Here is a 14,263-nt window from a genome sequence, read left to right on the forward strand (position 1 = left end):
ATGTGAAAATTTATATCTACCCAATATATAACCGAATATATAAGACACGATATGAGGAAAAATATTAGTAAATACTTGAGACAGGTATTCGTGTTATATATTACAAGCGAAAGTATCGATCTTATGTAGTCTTGATAGTTTCAGCGTAAAAATTTATAAACGGAGCGATTAAAAGTGAGTGAATGCAAGCGCATTCCATTTCAATGTTACTGAAGAAATCGACAACGCTTCTCGCTTTCCTTGAATCTGCTGGAATGTAATTTTGCTTGACGCTTGAATTAATTCGATCAAGTTTCTGCGACTCTCCTTTCACAAGTAATGAGATAATATATTTTTCACTTAAAAAAATTTTGACTTAAATAATTAAACTTGATTTAATTAATACTGGAAAATATTTAAGTAACAATTTTTAAAGCTTCAATGCACTTAACGTGCGATACTAAATACATTTGTTTGGATTTTACTTCAGCAGTTTGAGGATTGCGTTTAGTTATAATATGAGAGAATAGAATTACGAGACAGGCTGTGGATCGATTTATCGCAGCAATTGTGCTTAATTTACACGACAGAATTGCGTAAACATGGGCCTTACACAACGCATCAATCACTTCGACAAGGAAAGAAAAGTATGCTATAAAGTTTATCGAGCTTCTTTTTTTCGCTGACAAAAACTACGAATACTTCAACCGCCTCATGAGGCTTGCATAATATGCATCATGTGTCAAAACATGTGTTGTGTGTTATTTTTTTTTTCCCGTGGAATATAATCATGATGTAAAAAAACGAGTGGAATTACGCGAACGAAACGGTTAGCTCAACAAAAACATTTTAAGCAGGGAATAGTATATGATGAATTGCATGAAAGAGATATAGAGAGAAGATCCGTGTAATAATTCTCTGAAGATTAATTTGCGTCGGAATATGGGATGCGTAAGATAATTAAACATGAGATGTTATGTGAAAGATGTAATCATTACATTGGTCGACAAAACAGGACACCTTTTTTTTGTCTTAAGTTCTATCAAGTCATTTGTAGTAGATTTTTTTATCGCTGATTACGAATCTGGCCGTAAAATGACGTATCTCGTCAAGTTTTTGAAAAAACATTGGTTGCTAACAATAGGCATTTTTGATACTTTTATTTGAGTTATATCTTTCGATGAGAACGTGAAATTAAAATAATTTTAATTTTAACGAAGTGAAAACTAATGAAAACCGTGATATGAAAAAGTAGCATTCTATATAAACTCGTCTGGCAAAATTTTGAAACGCGATATTTTAATTTAAAAATAAGAATTGCAACTCGGTAGTCTTAATTTATTTGTTGACATTGTCAATCTATATTTGCATACATCCCTCACTGATCTAATCTATGCAAGAATGCAATCCATTTATCGCGGCACAGGTGTGAAAAATAACGTTTGATCTTGTTCTCATGAATACTACTCACATGTAATGCTATTGCGTAACGACACAGTACGAGTTAGCACGATTAGTGCGGGGAGACTATCTGAATGGCACAGATATAGTCTCAATAGTCTCGGATAAATTACCGTGACAAATTAATTATGTACGCGCATTTTATTACCAAAGTCGATAGCAGTCAAGTTAAATCACGTTAACATTAATTTTCGCGTTAAATTCTCGTGTTATGAATAATAATTGATGGGAAGAAAGATGTTCTTTATGACTTGTGTTTTATTTAGTCCTACTTTAGAATTAATGAGGAAGAATTACAAAAGGACGTTAATCTCTCGTCTCTTTGTCCGAGAACTCGTTTAGTGGTCGCGCAAGCTATAATTTGGCAAATTGTCGTGGGTCCACCTTGAAAAACCTTTATGAAAACAGTCCTGATTCCCGGAAAGCGCTTTCACCGAGGCGGTTAACTAAGCCGCCGCTAACTATCGCTCCACTCTCGCTTTCCGGGTATCAAAGTGACTTGCGGCGAAATAGAATCAGGAGCGTATGCATAAAAAAAAATGTGACAGTAAAAGACGAACAGGAATGACAGCTCATATGACGTTTCATTCTTCTGCGATTAAATTCGGAAATAACGCGTCCAATTTAAGCTGCATTTATCAGATAAATAAAATATAAATAATTTGTTAAATATTTTATGTGAAATTCTCCGATCTACAAAAGAGAAGAAACAAAAAATTTAAATTATTAAATTAAATTCCACTTTGATAATTTTGAACATTAGACATTGATATTAAAATGATTTTTTTTCAGATTTATCTGGAATTATGTATGTTAATAAAATTACAATTTCGATTAAAATATATACATTACAAAGATTAATTTTTTTTTTTTTCTTATCAGAATTAAAACTTAATAAAATATCTAAAATACACACAACTAAAAGTTTTCAAGATATACTTTTGCATACAAAATATCTGAAATGTGTATTCTTATAATTAATTTTACAAGGCAAGAGCAAGATTTTACTGCTGATTTATTCCTAATAACGGCACAAAATAAAATGAATGGCTCGACTCTTACTCGACATTCAATAAACTTGTTCAACTTTCGAAAGGGTTAACTGTGATGGCCTTTAAGAGATACTTTCTTTTTCTCTTCTTAACAATCGCTTGAACGAAACTCGTTTGATTCGACTCCTTTCGAAACTGCACTATCATAAATATGCAGAACAATACTTCCTAGCTAGATTGATTTTTTGTTTTTATATTACATTTATTATTTTATTGATTGGGACTCATTCATGATTATTAATCGACGGATGTATGTGTCAGATAAAATTGACAAAATGAAAATTTCGTAGATTGTTCTACTATTTCTTCTGCGTATCTGTGCAAAACGTGAGCACAATTTTCTAAAATCTAAGAGTTTAAATCGTTATGCTCGGACAAGCATTTCAAAAATAATTTTCTTTCTACATAACGATTATACAAATAACATATTGATATGCTTTATGTATAAAATCTTATCTTTATTTTTATTCTATTCAAACATATAGGTCAAGTAGATATTTGAAAGCATATATTAATCATGTTTGTGATTTTAAAGCAAAGTTCTTTTCTCTCCTAGATTGAAAAATAAATTTGCGAAAAATAGATTTCGGACAAATAAACCTAGACTAATCGGAGAGTCTGTTCTTCTTCTCACTCTCTCACTGTTTAGAAACTTAAGCAGACGCCTCTGGTAAGCTAATGACGCAAGCTTGTTTGCCACGTGTAATTGGATCGTCATGAGAAAGTTTAAAACTTTTCCTAAAGTTTGACAATCCCGTTTTTATCTCGATGAATTTTATGACATCTTTTCGATATCGGAAAAATCTTATTCAAAAACGGTTATTAAAGAATAAATCGATAGAGTGTGAAACGTTACATTGATAAATCAGCAAGGGAAACGTCAAGAGGGACAGCGCAAGTGAATAACTGCTACCGGGTGGTCAGAGATAAATTGAATTTTGCGACGGATGGCTGCAAGGCCGATGGGGGGGTCGATTATTGCATTGTTACACGTGTTATTCTGATAACCGCGCACGTGAAGCTGATTACAGTTATGCAGATGGTTATCTCTCCTTGAATATTAATGAAGAGCACGATACTTTTTCTCATAGTATTTGTATGTTAATAATGCACATGATATATCGTTTCAAAAACAGTATTTTCTTTAACAATATTTATTTAATTGGCTTTGTTTAACTCTTTAACTAAAGTTAAAGTTTACCGGACAGTCTTAATTAAGCGGCTAATTTGATGGAACAAGTATCAACAAAGCTTCTTTATTAAAAAAAAAAAAATATAAATATATATATATATATATATATATATATATATATATATATATATATACTAGTATGAGATGCATTTAAGATAAAGAAATTCTAGTAATGTTATAGTATATTTTATCGATACATGAACATGAAATATGACTTTCGAACAATAAAAATTCAACGCGCTTCTAAGAAAAAGAAATCGAACAAGGGTCACGCGAACGAACCGGTGGTCAACAACCTTCCACAGCATCTTTTGATAATTTACTTTTTATATTTGATAGTCCTTTCGATACCTGTTTCCATTTCGGTGAATTATAAACCTGTTTAATAAGAGGTATTGTTGAACTATTTAAGCAATATGGAAAGAGAGAGAGAGAGAGTGAGTGAGTGAGTGAGTGAGCGAATGAGTGAGTGAAGGAAAGGGAGAGAGGAGAGAGGAGAGAGAGAAAGAGAGAGAGAGAGAGAGAGATATTTATACATATATGCAATTATATTATACGAGAAAAAAATTTCTTTTGTAAAGTAGTTTTTTGTTGAACTATTTGAATGATTCGATGATACGTTTTCGTTATTTTTATCTTACAATAATAAACTATCTCCAAACATCACATTCGCGGTTTAACGGCACGCAAATTAGTCGTGTGTGTGTGTGTGTGTGTGTTGCTTGTGTCTTTAAAAAGTTTATTTACAGCAAAGATCTGGTTCTCGTATTATTTGAAGTAAAGAATTTTCTCTTCCCGTTTATTCATATCAGATAGAGTCGCTGCCTTTCGTCAAAATAATGTTTCAAGGAAGAAGATAAATTATTATTTTCTCCCATGCAGTTATACGCAGATGATAAAATAAACTTGTTTAATACATTCATACTAAACTGAATTAATGAATTTGTAAAAGTATGATAATAAAGAGTTCAAGAATTGCTAAAGACAAGTCTAGAGATAGATGAAAATTATTTTTTCCTATTTTGAATTGTTTTATACATATATAAAAAGTTATTCGGGATATTTTTTATACGCAAAATACATTTAAAGATAATTTGAATTTGAGAGATAATAATATTATTTCCAAGATGCAATAAAAATAATATATAATTTAATCGTCAAGATGAACTTTAACATCGAAATCATTTTCCATGAAAACGGGCCTCAATCGATATCTCTTACTCTAAATAGGAATAGCATTGCATTCGCGATATCTTCTGGAAGAGTAAACTGAAATCTGCTCGCGTTTGATAAGAGCCAATTAGTGAAACCGGAAATGATCAGAAACGCAAGACATATGTAATCTCGATCGATATATGTACATATATACATATACAGGGTATTCCAGAATTAGACCGATAAACTTCAGATGGTTATAAAGGATACCAAAACAAGTCAATTTTTCCAATAAATCCGTGTTCACAAGTGAGTTGTTTTAGCACTAGAGAATCAAAGACTAACAAGGCAACTCAAAAATTATAATTTTTATAAAATTTTATATACATATGGAGAGGGAGTAAATACATGAGTTTGGAAATTTTCAGTTGTGGCGGGAAAACTCCTCTAAGTGGAAGAGGTGAATCATCCCTCATATGTAGAGTGACTTTTTGCTTTTCTCGATTTACTTCGAAAGTTATTCGAGATATCAAAAAATATTTTATACAAAAGTTTCATGAAAAAACACCTTTGTTTAACCACATTAATAAAATTTTGAAAAAATAATTTTTTTCGAAGAACTTTGTTCTTGTTTATTAACAAAATTGGCTTATTTTGTCCTTTGCAACCACCTGAAGTTTATGGGTCTAATTCTGGAACATCCTGTATATAGATTTATACGTGCGATGCGTGCAAGCGCGCGTAGATAACGAAATGATTTTATCCACGGTGACCTCGCGGAACGGATCAATGTCGCCGATCGGCGTTTGGTCCAGGAACGAGGAAGGCCTTATTTGGTTGCCTGGTAGCGACAGTGCGCGCAGTAACTCGTTGAGTCATCATCGCTCGTCATAAATGCCGCTGCTGCATTCGGCTGTGTCTCCTCACAATGTCCCGAAGGGCCGCGACCGATCGATAAAGCTGCGTACAAGCACGCATGCACGCACAGAATGGAACGGAATATCGCACAGGCCGCCCTCGGTCATCTACGGAGAATCTCTACAAGGTCGTTCGTATGTTGAGGAGTCTCGCCGTTCTGTCTATCATCATGAAGATACTTGTCGCATCTTTGAATGGACGGGTCTAATCCTAAGGCGCGCGACAGAAGTTGACAGTTTTAAAAAAATCTGAGAAATATTATTTTTTCTTTAATTTTATTGTCTTGATTTTAATTTTTTTTTTTTTTTTTTTCCAAAAAATATCAGGAAATGATTTGAAATATAAATTATTTTTTAATTAGAGAATATTCTTTTCTCTGAAAAAAATAGAATTATAATTTTTGTGTGAATATTATTTTTATACATTATTTTATTTTGAATTATTTTTATCTATTTTAAATTATTATAATTTAGTTGTTTTATTTATAGAGAGAATATAAGTATATTACATAAGAGAAGCAGCGATTGAATGAACAATGTAATATAGTTATCTGTGGGCGCGTATATTTATTATTTTCATATTTCATTTTTCGCAATATATATCGCGGACTATACTGCTACTATGAACTCTGATAAATACAGCATCCGCATACACGTATATTTATTTATCTTTTAATCATAAATCTACCTTCTAGTCTTTTATCTCATTTCAATATTTCATTATGACTTATGGCGCTAAATTATTAACGCTGCGGTTGCAACGAAGAACCCAACGAGAAAACCGCGCGCGTCTTTCGCGTCTCTCATTGCAACTCGCTTTCGTTCGTGAATGCATATAGCTGTGATGCATTTTACGCTGCCTACACGCGAGTATTCGCGATCGCCGGCACGGTTGATCGGGACACGATCGCGAAACACTTTCACGGTGGTTTGGCCTTTTGCGATGCCTCTCGTGGGATCTCCGTGGCTCGAGAATCAGTCGGATATCGGGGCGAGCAACCTTGTTTTTGACGTTAACGAATGCCAGTGTCTTTCGATACATTACCCCGAGTTAGAACACTGTTGGATTCGTTTATCTGACGTATATTTCTGCAGTGAAGCGCAAGACTTATAAATCTATAGTAATTTTGTCTCCTAAAAAATTTTGACATTTGACTCTAAGTGAATGATTAGTGAGATCGCGATTGCGATATTATTATCCTAGAAATTAAAATTTTAAATAAGAGTATTTAGGCAATTTTTTGTTTGATACTCCAACTGAATAAAATGTTTAAATATTCAAATATTGAAATTTGTAGTCTATGATATATTTAGAGATGTAAATAGAAAAAAAATGGGTTTTTTTTCATAAAAAACCGTTTTTTGTGAAAAAACAAACTTCGTTTTTTTTTTTTTTTTTCAGATATTTAATATCTTTATATTTTGATTACTAATTTAATTTTTTATTATTTTTAATTTTTTAGATAACAGATTTGAATTAACCATTATTATTTTAGATGTAGCTCGCATTCCAATTTTCTATAGTTATGCTTCTAATTGAAAATTATCCGAATCATGTTGAGTTTGATGTAATTGGCCGCAAAAATCTCATTAATCCATTAAAATTATTTTCGAAAAAAACAAATTAAGAATATTATAAAATTATAGTTTTTTTATTATGTTAACAAACAGAGAATATAAATAAAAACAGTATATTTAAAAAAACAAAAACAAAAACAAAATTTGTTTTTATTCAATGAAAAAAAACCCGGGTTTTTTCAACTTTTTTTTTTATTAGAAAAAAGTTTTTTTTTTACATCCCTAGAATATGTTTCAAGCGAATAATTAATGATCTAAATTGAAAAGTCATCCACGTAAAAAGAGACCAATGAAATTTGGCTGAGAAATCTGGCAAACGCGACCTTGGCTAACTCGACTCACACGTTAATCTTGAGCCGCCCTCTTCAAGGCCGTTCTTGCGAAAAATGACCGAGGATATATTCGTAGGCGAGTCCTCTCTCTCTCTCTCTCTCTCTCTCCCCTCTCTCTCTCTATCTATCTCTCTTTCTCTTTCTATCCCGTGTGCTTTTCTTCGATGCACTGTACGGACTGAGTGCAGCAGGAGAAATGACCGTCTGGAGATGCTATCGTACTCTTAACTACGAGTTATACCCCGGGCGTACCTGGACTCTTCCTCTTGTACGCCACACGATTCCCCTTTAGAATCCTTTCCAGCTTTCGATAACGATTATCTCGTTTAGGCATTGTAGTGAGAAACTCCTCTGAGAGATTAAACGGCTGAAAGTGGACCCCCGAGACGAAGCACGCAACCACGATGTAGACTGTAATTTTGGTGTCACGTGACCTAAATAAAATCACACGTGCGGTGTCGGAGGTACCAGTTTCTTCGCTTACAGAAGTCAGTGATTCTCAATCACTTTGTAATTCTACTTTTCTCAAATTATATTTTTAATTATATTTTTTGGAATAATTTATTATATAAATTCAATTTAAATAATAGATATGTAAACTAATGTGTTATTAAAAATGAATAATATAAGTTAATTTAATATAAAAGTGTTATTAGTTTATTTGGAAACGACAATCAAAAACTGTAGTACGTATGTGTGTGGTGTATAAAGAGAAAAATGTTATACATAAAATATTATACATAAAAATATACTATAATAAAAGGATGAATAAAGGATAAATATACAGGGTGCTGAGAATAGCATTATTTAATTTTAATTTGGTGGACGTTTTAAAGGTAACTTGAAGGTCAACTTTATTCTTTCAATTAGAAACTTTTATTTCTTATTTCATATTCTTATAGCCCTTCTTGATATCTTTTCAAAATTATAAAGTATTTTTTCATTAAGTATTTTTCGAGTTATTTTATATCTTCTTGTTAATCTGATATATTTTGATATAAAATATATAAAATATTTTATAAAATATTCAATTTTCGACAATTTTATCAATAATACTTGTTTGAAACTTTTTTTTATAAAATACTTTATTTTTATGATACTTAAATGTACTAATTTAAATGCCGCACTCTGTATATTATAGAGCATATGTTAGATATGCATAATCTAATAATTTGTATACTTAATTATTGTCAAACAATAAGTATAAAAAATTGTGTGATAAAAATAGATTAAATTATATGCATGCTTAATTAATTTTAACAATTTTTGTTAAAAAGAGCTTTTAAAATATAACATAGTAAATAATATCTCTAATTGCGAGGAAAGAGGTCGAATATTATTTATAATTTTATATTAATTATATATGTCTCTCTCTCTCTCTCTCTCTCTCTCTCTCTCTATATATATATATATATATATATATATATATATATATATAATTATTTATTTATTTAATTAATTACGAGGACTAATTACTAACGAAACACACCATAAAGATTAAGTATTTAACGCGATCGCACTTAAATATCTGAATTTTGTGTTTCTAATTTCGTACGAGAACAATTCATGAAAATGAGAACGCTGTTGCATACTTTATGACAGTCGATATATGTAAATCTAATCGTTGTTCGACTTTTAGTTTCGACTTTCTTTCCATCGCGATTCGAGACACGATTCCTAAGGCGAATCATCTTATATATATATTATATACATCTCTCTTCTAATCTCATACATCTCGGATCGTATAGGCTGACACGTGTTCGATATATCATGCGATGCTTGTATAAAAAAAGAGAAGGAAGAGGGAAGGAGATGATCCAGGTATCTTCTATTTCACCTCAGTTTTGCCTCAGGGAATTTTACACCTCGGGAATTTTATCGAATCTTAATTTTAATGTTATAAATTAGATTGAAGAAATTTCAAATCGAGAAATCTTATTCTTCAGTTAATTTAATTAACACAATTGAAAATGTCGAGAGAAATGCGAAATAATGCACATTGTGGTAAAAGTAACTCACTCTCGTTCCCGATGCTCGAGTGCCTTAATCTTGTTTTTTAGACGATGAAAAGTACGATAATTATCATAGATTGTCATAGATAGCACGCCGGCGTGTTTATATGGGACGTTGTCAAAGCGAAATTGATTGGCTTTAATTGTCAACCGCACCGCGGATCCTCATAATTCGCTACCTGTAATGGCATGTTATTCTGCCATCAAGATTTTCTCGCCATCATGTCGTTTAATTTTCATGCTACGTTCCGCGGATACGTTAATTTTAAAGCGTTTTTGCATTGAAGATCTTCGCGAGATCTGCGCGCTTTAATTGAAGTCAGAAAGTTTTAACGTGCCAAGCGTCAGAAAAATTATTTGTTTCACATATAAAACATAAAAATCTTTAGACTTTTACTTGTCTATTTACTATATTATTGTGATTTGAAAATTGGTCAAGCAATTGTGTTGAAGTAGCGCAGCTAATATAATAATATTTTTCCAATAATATTCTTCGCTCTTATACTAGAGAAATATTCTAATATTAATTATGTAATATTCAAAAAATTATTTACTGTGATAATGTATAATGATACATTATTAAGAGGATATTTGAGTTATGATTTTTTAAATTTCTCGTTATAATTAAAGAGTTTAATAGACGCTTTTGTTGAGATTTAAAGATTAACAAAATTAAGAGATTAATGCAATAATGAAATAACATTTTATTTTAATAATAATTACTAAATTTTTTTTATTATTTTATATTTTTATTGAATATTTTTATTCTATATCTTTATTAAATTTATCTTTTATAATAAAATATATATGCGAAAAAGAGTGTGTATATATGATATCTATTCTTTGATGTTTAGATTTTTGAAAGTTCTCTTAAATAATCTTTTAATTTAACATATTTGAAAATTTATAGCTTCAATTGCTTTAGGTAGCAACTAGAAATTCGAATCGTGTTAATTGCAGCTTGATTGATTTGATATTCGACCTTTTTGCGCAATAGAATGTGTGATTGATAGACAGAAGCCGTGTTGCTCGTTGGCTGATTATTGGATCGTAATAATCAGAATAGATGAATGGATAGCGAAATGCTAGACAGACGATTTGAGAAATTGTGATGATTTGAAAACAAGACTTGTTAAAAATCTTTTAATGTGTTTTGTTTCGATCAATTTATCATAATCAGTACATTTATATGAAAAAGGTATTAATTCCTTGTTCTTGGCTTAGTCTTAAATTTTCAGACTTTGAAGAAATAAACATACACACGACACACATACTTATGTTTTTACATCACATAGAAAAAAATTGTAAAATATATATATATATTTTTTTTTCTCTGAGCTTCAATTATTAGATTAAAAAATGTTGTTTTAATTTTATTCATTTCATTTTTCTTGTCGTAATTATTGTAATTGCGGAAGGAAACATGTGGTCTGTCGTGTCTTATAAGGAACATAAATTAGCTAATTATCTATTCATTGAGGTTAACTACTCATAATTGTGGGCCTGGAAATGCAAGTGTCCACAACATATATCAAATAACCACATTTCCTCGGCATTTAAGACCTATTCAACGTTAAAAATTGCTGCTTTTTGCAATTTTTATTATAATTTGCGCGAAATGGCATACGTGTTTCTCTCGCAAGGAGAGAACGATTCGCGACTATAATAATAATAATAATGATGATAATGAAAATGAGACTGTCGCGGACAGCGCCGTGTCAGCGAGAAATGTTTTCTAATTATTATTGTTTATAATTAATAGTTGATATCTGACTGTCTGAAGGCCAACTTTTATATCAACTACTTTCCGCCTTTCCCTTTTCGCCGTTTCCGACGAGACTTTCGCCATTTCCTCACTCTCTCTTTCTCATAGATCCGGAGGTTTTCTCCTATAATTTCGTGGCGTGTCGCCTTCCAAAGACACGCTCGCGCACGGATGAACGGATCATCGCGTAATCGTGGCGTTATTAATCGGGAAATCGTTCCGCTCGATGATTAATAACGGAACGGGCGAAACGGTTCAGCGACAAATCGTGATTACATTAATCGGCTACTTCCTCCTTTCTGAAACAAATGGAAAATGTTCAATGTCACGAGTTGCACATGTTGTAAATGCGCCATGTAGGATTCTGAAATTTTTCTTAATTGTTGGATAGATACGTGTAATGACGTAAATGTTTATGTAAATGTCATATGTCAAAACATTGACAAAAGCATGAAAATTTCGTAGACTATTCTACCATTTCTTCTGAGTATCAAAATATATGTGCAAAACCTGTGCACAATTCTCGGAATGGTTCGAAATTATTTCGGTTTAAAAAAAAAAAAAATCAGTATTGATTCTTATGGAAAATCGCGTCATGTAGCACTTGTTGACAAATTTGGTAAAGAAAATACATTGTCAACGAAATAAAAATTTTCACACACATTAAGAATACTTAATATTTGTATGAAACTTGATTTAGATCCACTTAATCGTTTAAAAGTTATTCATAAATTTAAAAATTTTAGAAAAATATATCTCTCTCGCTCCTTTTTTTTCTCTTTCGGCAAATTATTGGTTCTTTTGCAGTTGATTTCAAGAGATATTTACGATCAAAAGTTTTTGTCATAAATTAGGAAAAATAATAATTACAATTATTTTCTTTTACAAAAACGTTAAAAACTATATCATTTTGTGATATTTTAATTTTTTTTTTATAATTCAGATTTATTTACTTATTAAAACAGTATAAGCGTAATTTTTTTTTTTTTTAATTTTGATAGTTTTTTGCTACTATTGTACAACTAAAATATCTTTAATTCAGAGCATTCCTATATTTTTTAAATTTTCTTGATTATTGTATTTTATTTTATTTGCGATATTATGTTTATATTATCTTATTCTTCTGTTATTATGTTTTGTAATGTATTTTTGATATTGTGCATATAGGATTATTTTAATTCTAATTGTTCTTTTAACACTTTATTTTGTATTTATGATGTATTTGATGTATTTGATGATCTGAGTATAATGAACAAAATTCATAAAACATATAAAAGCTTAATTATAATTAATTTTGTGGGAAAGTTTTTTTATTTATCATTTGCATTCTTTAGAAATATATTTATTAAACATTTTATTTAAAACGCGAAGCAACACAAAACTTGCGTATATATTTTTTTTTTTTTTAAATATATTTTTTTTATATTTCATGTCAATATTTTTTATATTATACGTTAATATTTTTTTATGAGATATATTGGATACAATTATATAAAGAATAGAAATACATAAGAAAATACAAAATTATACGAAAATGACAAAAACAATTACCGTCATCCATTCTTGAATGGGAAATAAAAAGAGATCTTTTCAAGTATATTTTCTTCTTTCCGCTCCAATTCGTAGAAGCATATTGGCTGTTTTCGTTTCGAAGTATTGAAACTTAATTAGCCTCGGCTAATTAACCCTGTACTTATCATCTATTAGCGCTCGCGAATGCGTTTTGCGTTACGCACGAATGCGCCGGTGGACGATTAGCGGGTTTATTGCTTTTTTTCCTCGAGAAAAATCGTATCCGCCGAGATGTAATCGCCGACGAAATCCGGTCTGTATTATCGCGGTCGGGATTCTTCCTTGGGGAGTGCGGAAGCGTTAATTGCCGCATTATATGTATATCGTAAAAATGCATGGTCGACGCCTACCGGCCGCGCTCCAGTCGTTGCACTCGCAACACAATGTGGAATTACGACCCGTAAAGTGGACACACTCCTCTCAGTAATCAGTGCGAACAAGTGCAACGTGTTCTCGAAGAATCTCGTCCGAGAAATTGGAAATTGGCGATATCTCATTGGCCGTACTCGTGCGAAATGCGTTTGCAATCACGTTCCCGTAATCTCTGTCGTTTCTTTCACGCAGGCTATCTCTCTTCCATCTAGCCGTAACTGAATTCGCGAGATAAGAGATTGGTGAAAGTAATTAAACAGTCCGTTTCGGAGCATCGAATGCGTCGTTCGCGGCGAAACTTTTAACCGCTCGTTACAAGAGATCACCGCGAATGATAGGCTCGCGTTTAATCGAGCGAGCGAATTATTGCATTGAACGGATCCGTCTAATTGTTTAACTGTCGGAATTCCGTATGGGATTTTATCCGGGGAATTCTAAGTATGTTTTAAATTATTTTACATTACCTTGATTTTTCTCATTAATCCTTTATTTGCATTTCGAAATAAGCGTGTTCAGAAGTATTGAGTAAATTCAGTGAGACATTGGAAATATGAAGTTATTATATATATATATATATATCTTTGAAATATTTATATTTATTTTTGCGATCTAATACAGCACCAAACAAAGATATTTTAAAAACTTTTGTTGTAAAGATTCTTTTTTTTGTATGAAATCTTTTTTTTTTCAAAAAAGAAGAATCCCTACAATGAAAAATTAGGTTTAGCTCGTTCTTACTCTTTTGAAACAAAAACTTTGTCGCAATTATATTATATTGTAATTTGCGAAGATATTTCAAATAACTTATGTATTTTAATTTTTGCGATTACCAAGAGACTTAAGCTAAGACGTTCTCTGATTCCCAAACGGTACTTT

The 14,263-nt window shown here is 31.2% G+C and overlaps 1 protein-coding gene across 4 annotated transcripts in view; it reads left to right on the forward strand.

Moving 5' to 3' along the window:
* Positions 1–14,263, forward strand: part of LOC126858946 (protein phosphatase Slingshot) — a 121,905-nt gene that overhangs the window by 65,662 nt on the left and 41,980 nt on the right. The gene's annotated exons all lie outside the window — the stretch shown is intronic.

Source organism: Cataglyphis hispanica, chromosome 2 (genome assembly GCF_021464435.1).
Source record: "Cataglyphis hispanica isolate Lineage 1 chromosome 2, ULB_Chis1_1.0, whole genome shotgun sequence".
Lineage (NCBI taxonomy): Eukaryota > Metazoa > Arthropoda > Insecta > Hymenoptera > Formicidae > Cataglyphis > Cataglyphis hispanica.